Source organism: Oncorhynchus masou, chromosome 29 (genome assembly GCF_036934945.1).
Source record: "Oncorhynchus masou masou isolate Uvic2021 chromosome 29, UVic_Omas_1.1, whole genome shotgun sequence".
NCBI lineage: Eukaryota > Metazoa > Chordata > Actinopteri > Salmoniformes > Salmonidae > Oncorhynchus > Oncorhynchus masou.
In genome coordinates, this window is record NC_088240.1 from 92,487,737 (window position 1) to 92,503,720 (window position 15,984).

The 15,984-nt window shown below is 47.8% G+C and overlaps 1 long non-coding RNA gene across 2 annotated transcripts in view; it reads left to right on the forward strand.

The window, feature by feature from the left end:
- Nucleotides 1–15,185, forward strand: part of LOC135520985 (uncharacterized) — a 16,248-nt gene extending 1,063 nt beyond the window's left edge. For both annotated transcript variants that reach the window (XR_010452472.1, XR_010452473.1), the window contains exons 2-3: nt 1,869–2,063; nt 15,119–15,185. This is a non-coding gene — a long non-coding RNA (uncharacterized LOC135520985). The remainder of the gene's footprint in view (nt 1–1,868; nt 2,064–15,118) is intronic.
- Nucleotides 15,186–15,984: the final 799 nt, after the last annotated feature.

Sequence of the window (15,984 nt, forward strand, 5' to 3'; positions counted from 1 at the left end):
TCCCACCCCTGTAGCTGTGTGTTGTGGTTCGTCCCCCCCCCCCACCACTGTAGCTGTGTGTTGTGGCTCGTCCCCCCCCCCCTGTAGCTGTGTGTTGTGGCTTTTCCCCCCACCCCTGTAGCTGTGTGTTGTGACTCGTCCCCCCCACCCCTGTAGCTGTGTGTTGTGGCTCGTCCCCCCACCCCTGTAGCTGTGTGTTGTGGCTCGTCCCCCCACCCCTGTAGCTGTGTGTTGTGGCTCGTCCCCCCACCCCTGTAGCTGTGTGTTGTGGCTCGTCCCCACCCCACCCCTGTAGCTGTGTGTTGTGGCTCGTCCCCCCCCCACCCCTGTAGCTGTGTGTTGTGACTCGTCCCCCCACCCCTGTAGCTGTGTGTTGTGGCTCGTCCCCTCCCACCCTGTAGCTGTGTGTTGTGACTCGTCCCCTCCCACCCCTGTAGCTGTGTGTTGTGGTTCGTCCCCCCCCACCACTGTAGCTGTGTGTTGTGGCTCGTCCCCCCCACCCCTCTAGCTGTGTGTTGTGACTCGTCCCCCCACCCCTGTAGCTGTGTGTTGTTGCTCGTCCCCCCACCCCTGTAGCTGTGTGTTGTGGCTCGTCCCCCCACCCCTGTAGCTGTGTGTTGTGGCTCGTCCCCCCCCCCCTGTAGCTGTGTGTTGTGGCTCGTCCCCCTCCCACCCCTGTAGCTGTGTGTTGTGACTCGTCCCCCTCCCACCCCTGTAGCTGTGTGTTGTGGTTCGTCCCCCGCCCCCACCACTGTAGCTGTGTGTTGTGGCTCGTCCCCCCCCACCCCTCTAGCTGTGTGTTGTGACTCGTCCCCCCACCCCTGTAGCTGTGTGTTGTGGCTCGTCCCCCCCCCCTGTAGCTGTGTGTTGTGGCTCGTCCCCCCACCCCTGTAGCTGTGTGTTGTGGCTCGTCCCCCCACCCCCTGTAGCTGTATGTTGTGGCTCGTCCCCCCACCCCTGTAGCTGTGTGTTGTGGCTCGTCCCCCCCCACCCCTGTAGCTGTGTGTTGTGGTTCGTCCCCCCCCACCACTGTAGCTGTGTGTTGTGGCTCGTCCCCCCCCACCCCTGTAGCTGTGTGTTGTGGCTCGTCCCCCCACCCCTGTAGCTGTGTGTTGTGGCTTGTCCCCCCCACCCCTGTAGCTGTGTGTTGTGGCTCGTCCCCCCCACCCCTGTAGCTGTGTGTTGTGGCTCGTCCCCCCTCACCCCTGTAGCTGTGTGTTGTGGCTCGTCCCCCCCCCACCCCTGTAGCTGTGTGTTGTGGCTCGTCCCCCCACCCCTGTAGCTGTGTGTTGTGGCTCGTCCCCCCTCACCCCTGTAGCTGTGTGTTGTGGCTCGTCCCCCCCACCCCTGTAGCTGTGTGTTGTGGTTCGTCCCCCCCACCACTGTAGCTGTGTGTTGTGGCTCGCCCCCCCCACCCCTGTAGCTGTGTGTTGTGACTCGTCCCCCCACCCCTGTAGCTGTGTGTTGTGGCTCGTCCCCCCCCACCCCTGTAGCTGTGTGTTGTGGCTCGTCCCCCCCACCCCTGTAGCTGTGTGTTGTGGCTCGTCCCCCCCACCCCACCCCTGTAGCTGTGTGTTGTGGCTCGTCCCCCCCACCCCACCCCTGTAGCTGTGTGTTGTGGCTCGTCCCCCCCCACCCCACCCCTGTAGCTGTGTGTTGTGGCTCGTCCCCTCTTCCTTCAGGGAACCACGTTTATATTCACACGAGGTTGATCTTTCTCCAACTTTCCAAAGTGTTTGTTTTGTGGAGGGTTTTATCCGTTATGTTTTTTTGCATAACCTCTCAAACAACCTTCTGATGTTGCCACATCATTTGTCTTATTTAGAACAATAACAAACCAAAAAAAATATGTCTATTTCCAACGGTAGCTAAACTGCGGGAGGCTTGCTTTGATCCGGGTAACGTTATGAACGGGACACGCCTCGGGAATGACTACAAGCTGGGCTCCACGGTGACGTTCAGCTGTGAGGCAGGATATCTGTTACAAGGACACTCCACACTGACCTGTGTGATGGGTAACAGCAAGAGGCCTGAGTGGGACCGAGCCAGGCCCAGCTGTCAAGGTGAGGCAACAGACACACACACACACACACACACACACACAACACACACACACAGCACACAACACACCACACACACACACACACACACACACACACACACACACACACACACAGCACACAACACAAACACAGCACACAACACAAACACAGCACACAACACACACACACAAACACACAACACACACACACACAAACACACAACACACACACAACACACACACAACACACACACAGCACACAACACAAACACAGCACACAACACAAACACAGCACACAACACACACACACAAACACACAACACACACACACACAAACACACAACACACACACAACACACACACACACACAAACACACAACACACACACAGCACACAACACAAACACAGCACACAACACAAACACAACACACACACACAAACACACAACACACACACACAAACACACAACACACACACAACACACACACACAAACACACACACACAAACACACAACACACACACACACACACACAACACACAGCACACAACACAAACACACAACACACACACAACACACACATTTTATATACTTTATTTGAATCCACCAATCAAATTTACAGAACAAGGATCAGAACATTTCAATGGCCCCTGTTTGCACGGCACCCCAGGGTACAGAAAGCACCTCCTTCTCCGAACAGCCAGGCTGCCCACGACAGCTGAAACGGAGCAGGACCTAGCCAATTGGTTTGCCCTACTTTTTATCAGGCCCTCAATCTGGAGTCCACGCACTGCACGCATGTGTACGTGGCCAAGAGTGCCAAATATCAGAGCCAACAGCTTGCACCTCCAGCCGAGGCTGCCAAATATCAGAGCCAACAGCTTGCACCTCGTGGCACCCGAGGCTGTCCCAGCGTGCCACGAGGGTACTGGTATTTAAGCAGTTTCTCAGCAAAGGCTCCATGTAGCTGTCCAATGAGCAGCCCTCTTCCACATTGAGCACCTCCCCCCACAACAACATGAGCAGCCCCTCTTCCACAATGAGCACCTCCCCCCCACAACAACATGAGCAGCCCCACTTCCACAATGAGCACCTCCCCCCACAACAACATGAGCAGCCCCACTTCCACAATGAGCACCTCCCCTCACAACAACATGAGCAGCCCCACTTCCACAATGAGCACCTCCCCCACAACAACATGAGAAGCCCCACTTCCACAATGAGCACCTCCCCCACAACAACATGAGCAGCCCCACTTCCACAATGAGCACCTCCTCTCACAACATGAGAAGCCCCACTTCCACAATGAGCACCTCCTCTCACAACACGAGAAGCCCCACTTCCACAATGAGCACCTCCTCTCACAACATGAGAAGCCCCACTTCCACAATGAGCACCTCCCCCCACAACAACATGAGCAGCCCCACTTCCACAATGAGCACCTCCTCTCACAACATGAGAAGCCCCACTTCCACAATGAGCACCTCCCCTCACAACAACATGAGCAGCCCCACTTCCACAATGAGCACCTCCCCCCACAACAACATGAGAAGCCCCACTTCCACAATGAGCACCTCCCCTCACAACAACATGAGCAGCCCCACTTCCACATTGAGCACCTCCCCTCACAACAACATGAGCAGCCCCACTTCCACAATGAGCACCTCCTCTCACAACATGAGAAGCCCCACTTCCACAATGAGCACCTCCTCTCACAACAACATGAGAAGCCCCACTTCCACAATGAGCACCTCCTCTCACAACATGAGAAGCCCCACTTCCACAATGAGCACCTCCCCCCCACAACAACATGAGAAGCCCCACTTCCACAATGAGCACCTCCCCTCACAACAACATGAGCAGCCCCACTTCTACATTGAGCACCTCCCCCCACAACAACATGAGCAGCCCCACTTCCACAATGAGCACCTCCCCTCACAACAACATGAGAAGCCCCACTTCCACAATGAGCACCTCCCCTCACAACAACATGAGAAGCCCCACTTCCACAATGAGCACCTCCTCTCACAACATGAGAAGCCCCACTTCCACAATGAGCACCTCCTCTCACAACATGAGAAGCCCCACTTCCACAATGAGCACCTCCCCTCAAAACTATTTGACACACAGCAATACACATCATCATCAACATCAAACCAGCTTCCTCTTATGCAATAATATTTCTGCATGTGTGGTTGTTGGTGAGACTACATCTCTCACCTCTCTGGCTGTCAGGTCAACCATGCAGTCATGTCTAGCAATGTACAAATCAGAACAGCAGCCGTTCACAACATGGGCAAAACGGACTCCATTACGTTTGACTCGTGTAGAATACAACATGAGTCACGGTTGTCAGGGTAACAGAGTGCTGCGTTATATTTGGTCGGTAGAACTTGCAAGCGTTGCCTTAACGGTCAAGGTGAGAATGTCCTCGTTTAATGGCAGCGTTATGGAACAGGGAATGAGTGGTCAACACAGTCCAGAGCAGTCCATTTCCCTGGCTGAATGAGGCCACAGAGTGGTCAGAGTAGCTGGGAGACAGAGTGGTCAACACAGTCCAGAGCAGTCCGTTTCCCTGGCTGAATGAGGCCACAGAGTGGTCAGAGTAGCTGGGAGACAGAGTGGTCAACACAGTCCAGAGCAGTCCGTTTCCCTGGCTGAATGAGGCCACAGAGTGGTCAGAGTAGCTGGGAGACGGAGTGGTCTGTAGCTGGGAGACAGAGTGGTCTGTAGCTGGGAGACAGAGTGGTCTGTAGCTGGGAGACAGAGTGGTCTGTAGCTGGGAGACAGAGTGGTCAGTAGCTGGGAGACAGAGTGGTCTGTAGCTGGGAGACAGAGTGGTCTGTAGCTGGGAGACAGAGTGGTCAGTAGCTGGGAGACAGAGTGGTCTGTAGCTGGGAGACAGAGTGGTCTGTAGCTGGGAGACAGAGTGGTCTGTAGCTGGGAGACAGAGTGGTCAGTAGCTGGGAGACAGAGTGGTCTGTAGCTGGGAGACAGAGTGGTCAGTAGCTGGGAGACAGAGTGGTCTGTAGCTGGGAGACGGAGTGGTCTGTAGCTGGGAGACAGAGTGGTCAGTAGCTGGGAGACAGAGTGGTCAGTAGCTGGGAGACAGAGTGGTCTGTAGCTGGGAGACAGAGTGGTCTGTAGCTGGGAGACAGAGTGGTCAGTAGCTGGGAGACAGAGTGGTCTGTAGCTGGGAGACAGAGTGGTCTGTAGCTGGGAGACAGAGTGGTCAGTAGCTGGGAGACAGAGTGGTCTGTAGCTGGGAGACAGAGTGGTCTGTAGCTGGGAGACAGAGTGGTCAGTAGCTGGGAGACAGAGTGGTCAGTAGCTGGGAGACAGAGTGGTCTGTAGCTGGGAGACAGAGTGGTCTGTAGCTGGGAGACAGAGTGGTCTGTAGCTGGGAGACAGATACCAAGTAGTGTTGTCCTGAATGTAGGATGAGATGTTCCAACACACACACACACACACATGTACACACACACACACACACACACACACACACACACACACACACACACACACACACACACGGTGAGTGGGACGGAGCCAATCCCAGCTGTCAAGATGAGGGAGTTGACGATCAAACGATGATCAATTTGTACTCTACAGTAACAGTGACTCTGATCAATATTTCGTTGTTTAAACTGAAGAGGACATTCGTCTGAATATACAGTCCTGATGAAGGTTTATTGTGTTGTAGGACGTGTGCGTGCGTGTACGTGTGTGTGTGTGCGTGCGTTTGTGTGTGTGCGTGCGTGTACGTGTGTGTGTGTACGTGTGTGTGTGTGTATGTGTGTGTGTGTGTGTGTACGTGTGTACGTGTATGTGTGCGCGTGTGTGTGTGTACGTGTGTGTGTACGTGTGTGTGTGTGTACGTGTGTGTGTACGTGTGTGTGTGTGTACGTGAGGTGTGTGTACGTGTATGTGCGTGCGTGTACGTGTGTGTGTGTGCGTGCGTTTGTGTGTGTGCGTGCGTGTACGTGTGTGTGTGTACGTGTGTGTGTGTGTATGTGTGTGTGTGTGTGTGTACGTGTGTACGTGTATGTGTGCGCGTGTGTGTGTGTACGTGTGTGTGTACGTGTGTGTGTGTGTACGTGTGTGTGTACGTGTGTGTGTGTGTACGTGAGGTGTGTGTACGTGTATGTGTGTGTGTGTACGTGTGTATGTGTGTGTGTACGTGTGTACGTGTGTGTGCGTACGTGTACGTGTACGTGTACGTGTGCGTGTGTGTGTGTGTGTGCGTGTGTGTGTGTGTGTGTGTGTGCGTGTGTGTGTGTGTGTGTGTGTGCGTGTGCGTTCATGCGTAAGTGACTGTTGTGTGTCCGTTCTATTGACTAACATTGTTGATTTGAAGTGATATGAATAGTCCCAGGATGCACTGTAACCACAACAACACAAAACACAACACCTTGGGCCTGGTCTAAAGTAGAGCCCTACGTAGGGAATAGGACCCTGGTCTAAAGTAGTGCCCTACGTAGGGAATAGGACCCTGCTCGAAAGTAGTGCCCTACGTAGGGAATAGGACCCTGGTCTAAAGTAGTGCCCTACGTAGGGAATAGGACCCTGCTCGAAAGTAGTGCCCTACGTAGGGTATAGGACCCTGGTCTAAAGTAGTGCCCTATTTAGGGAATAGGAACCTGGTCTAAAGTAGTACCCTACGTAGGGAGTAGGGCCTGGTCTAAAGTAGTGCCCTACGTAGGGAATAGGGCCCTGGTCTAAAGTAGTGCACTATATTGGGAATAGGGCCCTGGTCTAAAGTAGTGCCCTATTTAGGGAGTAGGACCCTGGTCTAAAGTAGTGCACTACGTAGGGAATAGGGCCCTGGTCTAAAGTAGTGCCCTACGTAGGGAATAGGGCCCTGGTCTAAAGTAGTGCACTATATTGGGAATAGGGCCCTGGTCTAAAGTAGTGCACTACATAGGGAAAAGGGCCCTGGTCTAAAGTAGTGCATTACATAGGGAATAGGGAGTAATTTGGGACTCCGACCCCTTGACTCAATGTTATCCGGCGCTGACAGATATGGCCGCCTCGCTTCGCGTTCTGAGGAAACTATGGTAGATTGGTAGATGACTTGTTAGATATTACTGCACGGTCGGAACTAGAAGCACAAGCATTTAGCTCCCCTCACATTAACATCTGCTAACCAAGTGTAAATGACAAATAACATTTGATTTGATTCGATTTAGTCTTGGCATGGTTCTCCTCCCTACAGCCTTCACACACTGTATGTCTCATGACATGGTTCTCCTGTCTACAGCCTTCACATACTGTATGTCTCATGACATGGTTCTCCTGTCTACAGCCTTCACATACTGTATGTCTCATGACATGGTTCTCCTGTCTACAGCCTGCACATACTGTATGTCTCATGTCATGGTTCTCCTGTCTACAGCCTTCACATACTGTATGTCTCATGACATGGTTCTCCTGTCTACAGCCTTCACATACTATATGTCTCATGACATGGTTCTCCTGTCTACAGCCTTCACATACTGTATGTCTCATGACATGGTTCTCCTCCCTACAGCCTTCACATACTGTATGTCTCATGACATGGCTCTCCTCCCTACAGCCTTCACATACTGTATGTCTCATGACATGGCTCTCCTCCCTACAGCCTTCACATACTGTATGTCTCATGACATGGCTCTCCTCCCTACAGCCTTCACATACTGTATGTCTCATGACATGGCTCTCCTCCCTACAGCCTTCACATACTGTATGTCTCATGACATGGCTCTCCTCCCTACAGCCTTCACATACTGTATGTCTCATGACATGGCTCTCCTCCCTACAGCCTTCACATACTGTATGTCTCATGACATGGTTCTCCTCCCTACAGCCTTCACATACTGTATGTCTCATGACATGGCTCTCCTCCCAACAGCCTTCACATACTGTATGTCTCATGACATGGTTCTCCTGTCTACAGCCTTCACATACTGTATGTCTCATGACATGGTTCTCCTCCCTACAGCCTTCACATACTGTATGTCTCATGACATGGTTCTCCTGTCTACAGCCTTCACATACTGTATGTCTCATGACATGGTTCTCCTGTCTACAGCCTTCACATACTGTATGTCTCATGACATGGTTCTCCTCCCTACAGCCTTCACATACTGTATGTCTCATGACATGGTTCTCCTCCCTACAGCCTTCACATACTGTATGTCTCATGACATGGTTCTCCTCCCTACAGCCTTCACATACTGTATGTCTCATGACATGGTTCTCCTGTCTACAGCCTTCACATACCGTATGTCTCATGACATGGTTCTCCTGTCTACAGCCTTCACATACTGTATGTCTCATGACATGGTTCTCCTGTCTACAGCGTTCACATACTGTATGTCTCATGACATGGTTCTCCTGTCTACAGCCATCACATACTGTATGTCTCATGACATGGTTCTCCTGTCTACAGCCTTCACATACTGTATGTCTCATGACATGGTTCTCCTCCCTACAGCCTTCACATACTGTATGTCTCATGACATGGCTCTCCTCCCTACAGCCTTCACATACTGTATGTCTCATGACATGGTTCTCCTGTCTACAGCCTTCACATACTGTATGTCTCATGACATGGTTCTCCTCCCTACAGCCTTCACATACTGTATGTCTCATGACATGGTTCTCCTGTCTACAGCCTTCACATACTGTATGTCTCATGACATGGTTCTCCTCCCTACAGCCTTCACATACTGTATGTCTCATGACATGGTTCTCCTCCCTACAGCCTTCACATACTGTATGTCTCATGACATGGTTCTCCTCCCTACAGCCTTCACATACTGTATGTCTCATGACATGGTTCTCCTCCCTACAGCCTTCACATACTGTATGTCTCATGACATGGTTCTCCTATCTACAGCCTTCACATACTCTATGTCTCATGACATGGTTCTCCTGTCTACAGCCTTCACATACTGTATGTCTCGTGACATGGTTCTCCTCCCTACAGCCTTCACATACTGTATGTCTCATGACATGGTTCTCCTGTCTACAGCCTTCACATACTGTATGTCTCATGACATGGTTCTCCTGTCTACAGCCTTCACATACTGTATGTCTCATGAGATATTTCTCCTCCCTACAGCCTACAGCCAGTGTGTTTTTGGTGTGTGTGTGCATTTGTGTGTGTGTGTGTGTGTGTGTGTGTGTGTGTGTGTGTGTGTGTGTGTGTGTGTGTGTGTGTGTGTGTGTGTGTGTGTGTGTGTGTGTGTGTGTGTGTGTGTGTGTTTGGTGTGTGTGCTTGGTGTTGTGTCCCATACAGACTGGGACCAGCTGGTGCAGGCCTCTCTCTGACAAATGACAATGTGTTTGTTAACAGTGTTCTCTGTCCACCTGCTGAGTTTGACTAGTGTGTGTGTGTGTGTGTGTGTGTGTGTGTGTGTGTGTGTGTGTGTGTGTGTGTGTGTGTGTGTGTGTGTGTGTGTGTGTGTGTGTGTGTGTGTGTGTGTGTGTGCCCACCTGCTGAGTTGAAAAGCCTCTCAACAAATCACCTGCATAATTAACAGCTAAAGATCTGAGACACTGACATTCTGCCGGTAGTAATGTGTTGTAGTTATTGATATGATATGGTAGTAATGTGTTGTAGTTATAGATATGATATGGTAGTAATGTGTTGTAGTTATAGATATGATACGGTAGTAATGTGTTGTAGTTATAGATATGATATGGTAGTAATGTGTTGTAGTTATAGATATGATATGGTAGTAATGTGTTGTAGTTATAGATATGATATGGTAGTAATGTGTTGTAGTTATAGATATGATATGGTAGTAATGTGTTGTAGTTATAGATATGATATGGTAGTAATGTGTTGTAGTTATAGATATGATATGGTAGTAATGTGTTGTAGTTATAGATATGATATGGTAGTATTGTGTTGTAGTTATAGATATGATATGGTAGTAATGTGTTGTAGTTATAGATATGATATGGTAGTAATGTGTTGTAGTTATAGATATGATATGGTAGTAATGTGTTGTAGTTATAGATATGATATGGTAGTAATGTGTTGTAGTTATAGATATGATATGGTAGTAATGTGTTGTAGTTATAGATATGATATGGTAGTAATGTGTTGTAGTTATAGATATGATATGGTAGTAATGTGTTGTAGTTATAGATATGATATGGTAGTAATGTGTTGTAGTTATAGATATGATATGGTAGTATTGTGTTGTAGTTATAGATATGATATGGTAGTAATGTGTTGTAGTTATAGATATGATATGGTAGTAATGTGTTGTAGTTATAGATATGATATGGTAGTAATGTGTTGTAGTTATAGATATGATATGGTAGTAATGTGTTGTAGTTATAGATATGATATGGTAGTAATGTGTTGTAGTTATAGATATGATATGGTAGTAATGTGTTGTAGTTATAGATATGATATGGTAGTAATGTGTTGTAGTTATAGATATGATATGGTAGTAATGTGTTGTAGTTATAGATATGATATGGTAGTAATGTGTTGTAGTTATAGATATGATATGGTAGTAATGTGTTGTAGTTATAGATATGATATGGTAGTAATGTGTTGTAGTTATAGATATGATATGGTAGTATTAATATGATTAAATATGACCAAGATAATGATTAGTATGACCAAGATAATGCTAAGATTAAATATGACCAAGATAATGATTTGTATAACCAAGATAATGATATGATTAAATATGACCAAGATAATGATTATTATGACCAAGATAATGATTATTATGACCAAGATAATGGTATGATAATTTATGACCAAGATAATGATTATTATGACCAAAATAATGATGTCCTTTATTATGACCAAGATAATGATTATTATGACCAAGATAATGATGTGATTTATTATGACCAAGATAATGATTATTATGACCAAGATAATGATATAATTAATTATGACCAAGATAATGCTTATTATGACCAAGATAATGATATGATTAATTATGACCAAGATAATGATTATTATAACCAAGATAATGATTATTATGACCAAGATAATGATTATTATGACCAAGATAATGATATGATTAATTATGACCAAGATAAGGATTATTATGACCAAGATAATGATTTTTATGACCAAGATAATGATATGATTTTAATGACCAAGTTAATGATATGAACTATTATTATTATTATTTTAAATTTGTTTCACCTTTATTTAACCAGGTAGGCTAGTTGAGAACAAGTTCTCATTTACAACTGCGACCTGGCTAAGATAAAGCAAAGCAGTGCGACAGAAACAACAACACAGAGTTACACATGCAGTAAACAATAAACAAGTCAATAACACAGTAGAAAAATGTGTGCAAATGTGTGCAAAATGCATGAGGAAGAAGGCGAATAATTACAATTTTGGCCAAGATAATGATAGAAAAGTAATCTAATGAACAGGGAATGTGATTCTATTTTACATCTCATTCTCAATCTACACCTGAACAAAAATATAAACACAACATTAAACAATTTCAAAGATTTTACTGAGTTACACTTCATTTAAGGAAATCAGTCAATTATAATAGATTAATTAGGCCCTAATGTAAGGATTTCAAATGACTGGGAATACAAATATGCATCTGTTGGTCACAGATACCTTAAAAAAGGGTATGAGTGTGGATCAGAAAACCAGTCAGTACCTGGTGTGGATCAGAAAACCAGTCCGTACCTGGTGTGGATCAGAAAACCAGTCCGTACCTGGTGTGGATCAGAAAACCAGTCAGTATCTGGTGTGGACCAGAAAACCAGTCAGTACCTGGTGTGGATCAGAAAACCAGTCAGTATCTGGTGTGGATCAGAAAACCAGTCAGTATCTGGTGTGGATCAGAAAACCAGTCAGTATCTGGTGTGGATCAGAAAACCAGTCAGTATCTGGTGAGGATCAGAAAACCAGTCAGTATCTGGTGTGGATCAGAAAACCAGTCAGTATCTGGTGTGGATCAGAAAATCAGTCAGTATCTGGTGTGGATCAGAAAACCAGTCAGTATCTGGTGTGGATCAGAAAACCAGTCAGTATCTGGTGTGGATCAGAAAACCAGTCAGTATCTGGTGTGGATCAGAAAACCAGTCAGTATCTGGTGTGGATCAGAAAACCAGTCAGTATCTGGTGTGGATCAGAAAACCAGTCAGTATCTGGTGTGGATCAGAAAACCAGTCAGTATCTGGTGTTGATCAGAAAACCAGTCAGTACCTGGTGTGGATCAGAAAACAAGTCAGTATCTGGTGTGGATCAGAAAACCAGTCAGTATCTGGTGTTGATCAGAAAACCAGTCAGTACCTGGTGTGGATCAGAAAACCAGTCAGTACCTGGTGTGGATCAGAAAACCAGTCAGTATCTGGCGTGGATCAGAAAACCAGTCAGTATCTGGTGTGGATCAGAAAACCAGTCAGTATCTGGTGTGGATCAGAAAACCAGTCAGTATCTGGTGTGGATCAGAAAACCAGTCAGTATCTGGTGTGGATCAAAAAACCAGTCCGTATCTGGTGTTGATCAGAAAACCAGTCAGTACCTGGTGTGGATCAGAAAACCAGTCAGTATCTGGTGTGGATCAGAAAACCAGTCAGTATCTGGTGTGGATCAGAAAACCAGTCAGTATCTGGTGTGGATCAGAAAACCAGTCAGTACCTGGTGGGATCAGAAAACCAGTCAGTACCTGGTGTGGATCAGAAAACCAGTCAGTATCTGGTGTGGATCAGAAAACCAGTCAGTACCTGGTGTGGATCAGAAAACCAGTCAGTATCTGGCGTGGATCAGAAAACCAGTCAGTATCTGGTGTGGATCAGAAAACCAGTCAGTACCTGGTGTGGATCAGAAAACCAGTCAGTATCTGGTGTGGATCAGAACACCAGTCAGTATCTGGTGTGGATCAGAAAACCAGTCAGTATCTGGTGTGGATCAGAAAACCAGTCCGTATCTGGTGTTGATCAGAAAACCAGTCAGTACCTGGTGTGGATCAGAAAACCAGTCAGTATCTGGTGTGGATCAGAACCAGTCAGTATCTGGTGTGGATCAGAAGACCAGTCAGTACCTGGTGTGGATCAGAAAACCAGTCAGTATCTGGTGTGGATCAGAAAACCAGTCAGTATCTGGTGTGGATCAGAAAACCAGTCAGTATCTGGTGTGGATCAGAAAACCAGTCAGTATCTGGTGTGGATCAGAAAACCAGTCAGTACCTGGTGTGGATCAGAAAACCAGTCAGTATCTGGTGTGGATCAGAAAACCAGTCAGTACCTGGTGTGGATCAGAAAACCAGTCAGTACCTGGTGTGGATCAGAAAACCAGTCAGTACCTGGTGGGATCAGAAAACCAGTCAGTATCTGGTGTGGACCAGAAAACCAGTCAGTATCTGGTGTGGATCAGAAAACCAGTCAGTATCTGGTGTGACAAACCATTTGCCTCATGCAGCGCGACACATCTCCTTCACATAGAGTTGATCAGGCTGTTGACATGCTCAGTGGTTGACATGTCTGGTGAGTATGCAGGCCATGGAACAACTGGGACATTTTCAGCTTCCAGGAATTGTGTGAAGATCCTTGCAATATTGGGCCGTGCATTATCATGCTGAAACATGAGGTGAGGGCTTACGCCTAACCATATCATAACCCTGTCCATACCATAACCCTGCCCATACCATAACCCTGCCCATACCATAACCCTGCCCATACCATAACCCTGTCATACCATAACCCTGTCCATACCATAACCCTGCCCATACCATAACCCTGTCATACCATAACCCTGCCCATACCATAACCCTACCCATACCATAACCCTGGCCCTACTATAACCCTACACATACCATAACCCTGTCCATAACATAACCCTGCCCATACCAAAACCCTGCCCATACCATAACCCTGCCCATACCATAACCCTGCCCATACCATAACCCTGCCCATACCATAACCCTGAGCATTTGCCCACTAAAGTCGGTTACGACACCAAGCTGCAGTCAGGTCAAGACCCTGGTGAGGACGACGAGCCTGCAGATGAGCTTCCCTGAGACGATTTCTGACAGTTGTGCAAACTAACAGTTTCATCAGCTGTCCGGATGGCTGGTCTCAGATGATCCCTCAGGTGAAGAAGCCGAATGTGGAGATCCTGGGTTGGCGTGGTTACATGTGGTCTGTGGTTGTGAGGCCGGTTGGACGTACTGCCAAATTCTCTAAAATTATGTTGGAGGCGGCTTATGGTAGATAAATGATCATTCAATTCTCTGGCAACACCTCTGGTGGACATTCCTGCAGTCAGCATGGCAATTGTACGCTCCCTCAAAACTTGAGACATCTGTGGCATTGTGTTTTGTGACAAAACATCCACATTTTAGAATGGCCTTTTATTGTCCCCAGCACGAGGTGCACCTGTGTAATGATTATTCGGTTGAATCAGCTTATTGATATGCCACACCTGTCAGGTGGATGGATTATTTTGGCAAAGGAGAAATGCTCACTAACAGGGCTGTGAACACATTTTTGAAATACGTTTTTTTTTTGAGAAATATGTTTTTTTTGTGCACATGGAACATTTGAGTATGTTTTATTTCAGCTCATGAAACATGGGACCAACACTTTACATGTTGTGTTTCTATTTTTGTTCAGTGTGTATCTCGATCCGGATCTCAATCTCGATCCCAAATCCCAATCCCAATCTTAATCTGTTCATGGTCTGCTGTCCTTAAAAAAAAATCCCTCCCTCCCTCCCTCCCTCCCTCCCTCCCTCCCTCCCTCCCTCCCTCCCTCCCTCCCTCCCTCCCTCCCTCCCTCCCTCCCTCCCTCCCTCCCTCCCTCCCTCCCTCCCTCCCTCCCTCCCTCCCCCCATCCTCCCTCCCTCTCCGTCTCTAAACACCCTATATGTTTTCCTGTAATATCTCATTATGTTGTAGACTGTTTGTCAGCGTTTTAAGTGTTCAAACTGACAGTTTCTCCTCATGTTTCCCTGATTTTTCTGCTTCCCTGTGCAGCTGTGGCAGCAGGAAATACTGTTTGCTGATTTCTGCTGCGTAGCTGTATGTATTTCCCCCAGGTAGTGTAACCTGGGAGTCATATTGACGTGTTGGTGTTTTCACAGCGCCGTGCGGAGGCCGCTCGACAGGGTCAGAGGGGACGGTCCTGTCCCCAAATTACCCCCGTAATTATACCCAGAGTCTGACCTGCGTCTACCACATCTTTGTACCCGGGGACTTTGGTAAGTATTCTCTCTCTGGTTTAATTATGCTCTTTCTCTCACTCTCTCTCTCTCTCTCTCTCTCTCTCTCCCTCCCCCGCTCTCCCTCTCTCTGTCTCTCCTTCTCTTTCCCTCCCCCTTTCTCCCTCTCCTTCTCTTTCCCTTCCCTCTCTCTCTCTCTCTCTCTCTCTCTCTCTCCCTCTCTCTCTCTCTCTCTCTCTCTCTCTCTCTCTCAATCACAAACTCTGTCCCACTCTTTATCTCTCCCTCCCCTCTCTCTTTATCTCTCCCTCCCCTCTGTCTCTCCCTCCCCTCTCTCTCTCTCTCTCTCCCTCCCCCACTCTCCATCTCTCTGTCTCTCCTTCTCTTTCCCTCACCCTTTCTCCCTCTCCTTCTCTTTCCCTTCCCTCTCTCTCTCTCTCTCTCTCTCTCTCTCTCTCTCTCTCTCTCTCTCTCTCTCAATCACAAACTCTGTCCCACTCTTTATCTCTCCCTCCCCTCTCTCTTTATCTCTCCCTCCCCTCTGTCTCTCCCTCCCCTCTCTCTCTCTCTCTCTCCCTCCCCCACTCTCCGTCTCTCTGTCTCTCCTTCTCTTTCCCTCACCCTTTCTCCCTCTCCTTCTCTTTCCCTTCCCTCTCTCTCTCTCTCTCTCTCTCTCTCTCTCTCTCTCTCTCTCTCTCTCTCTCTCAATCACAAACTCTGTCCCACTCTTTATCTCTCCCTCCCCTCTCTCTTTATCTCTCCCTCCCCTCTGTCTCTCCCTCCCCTCT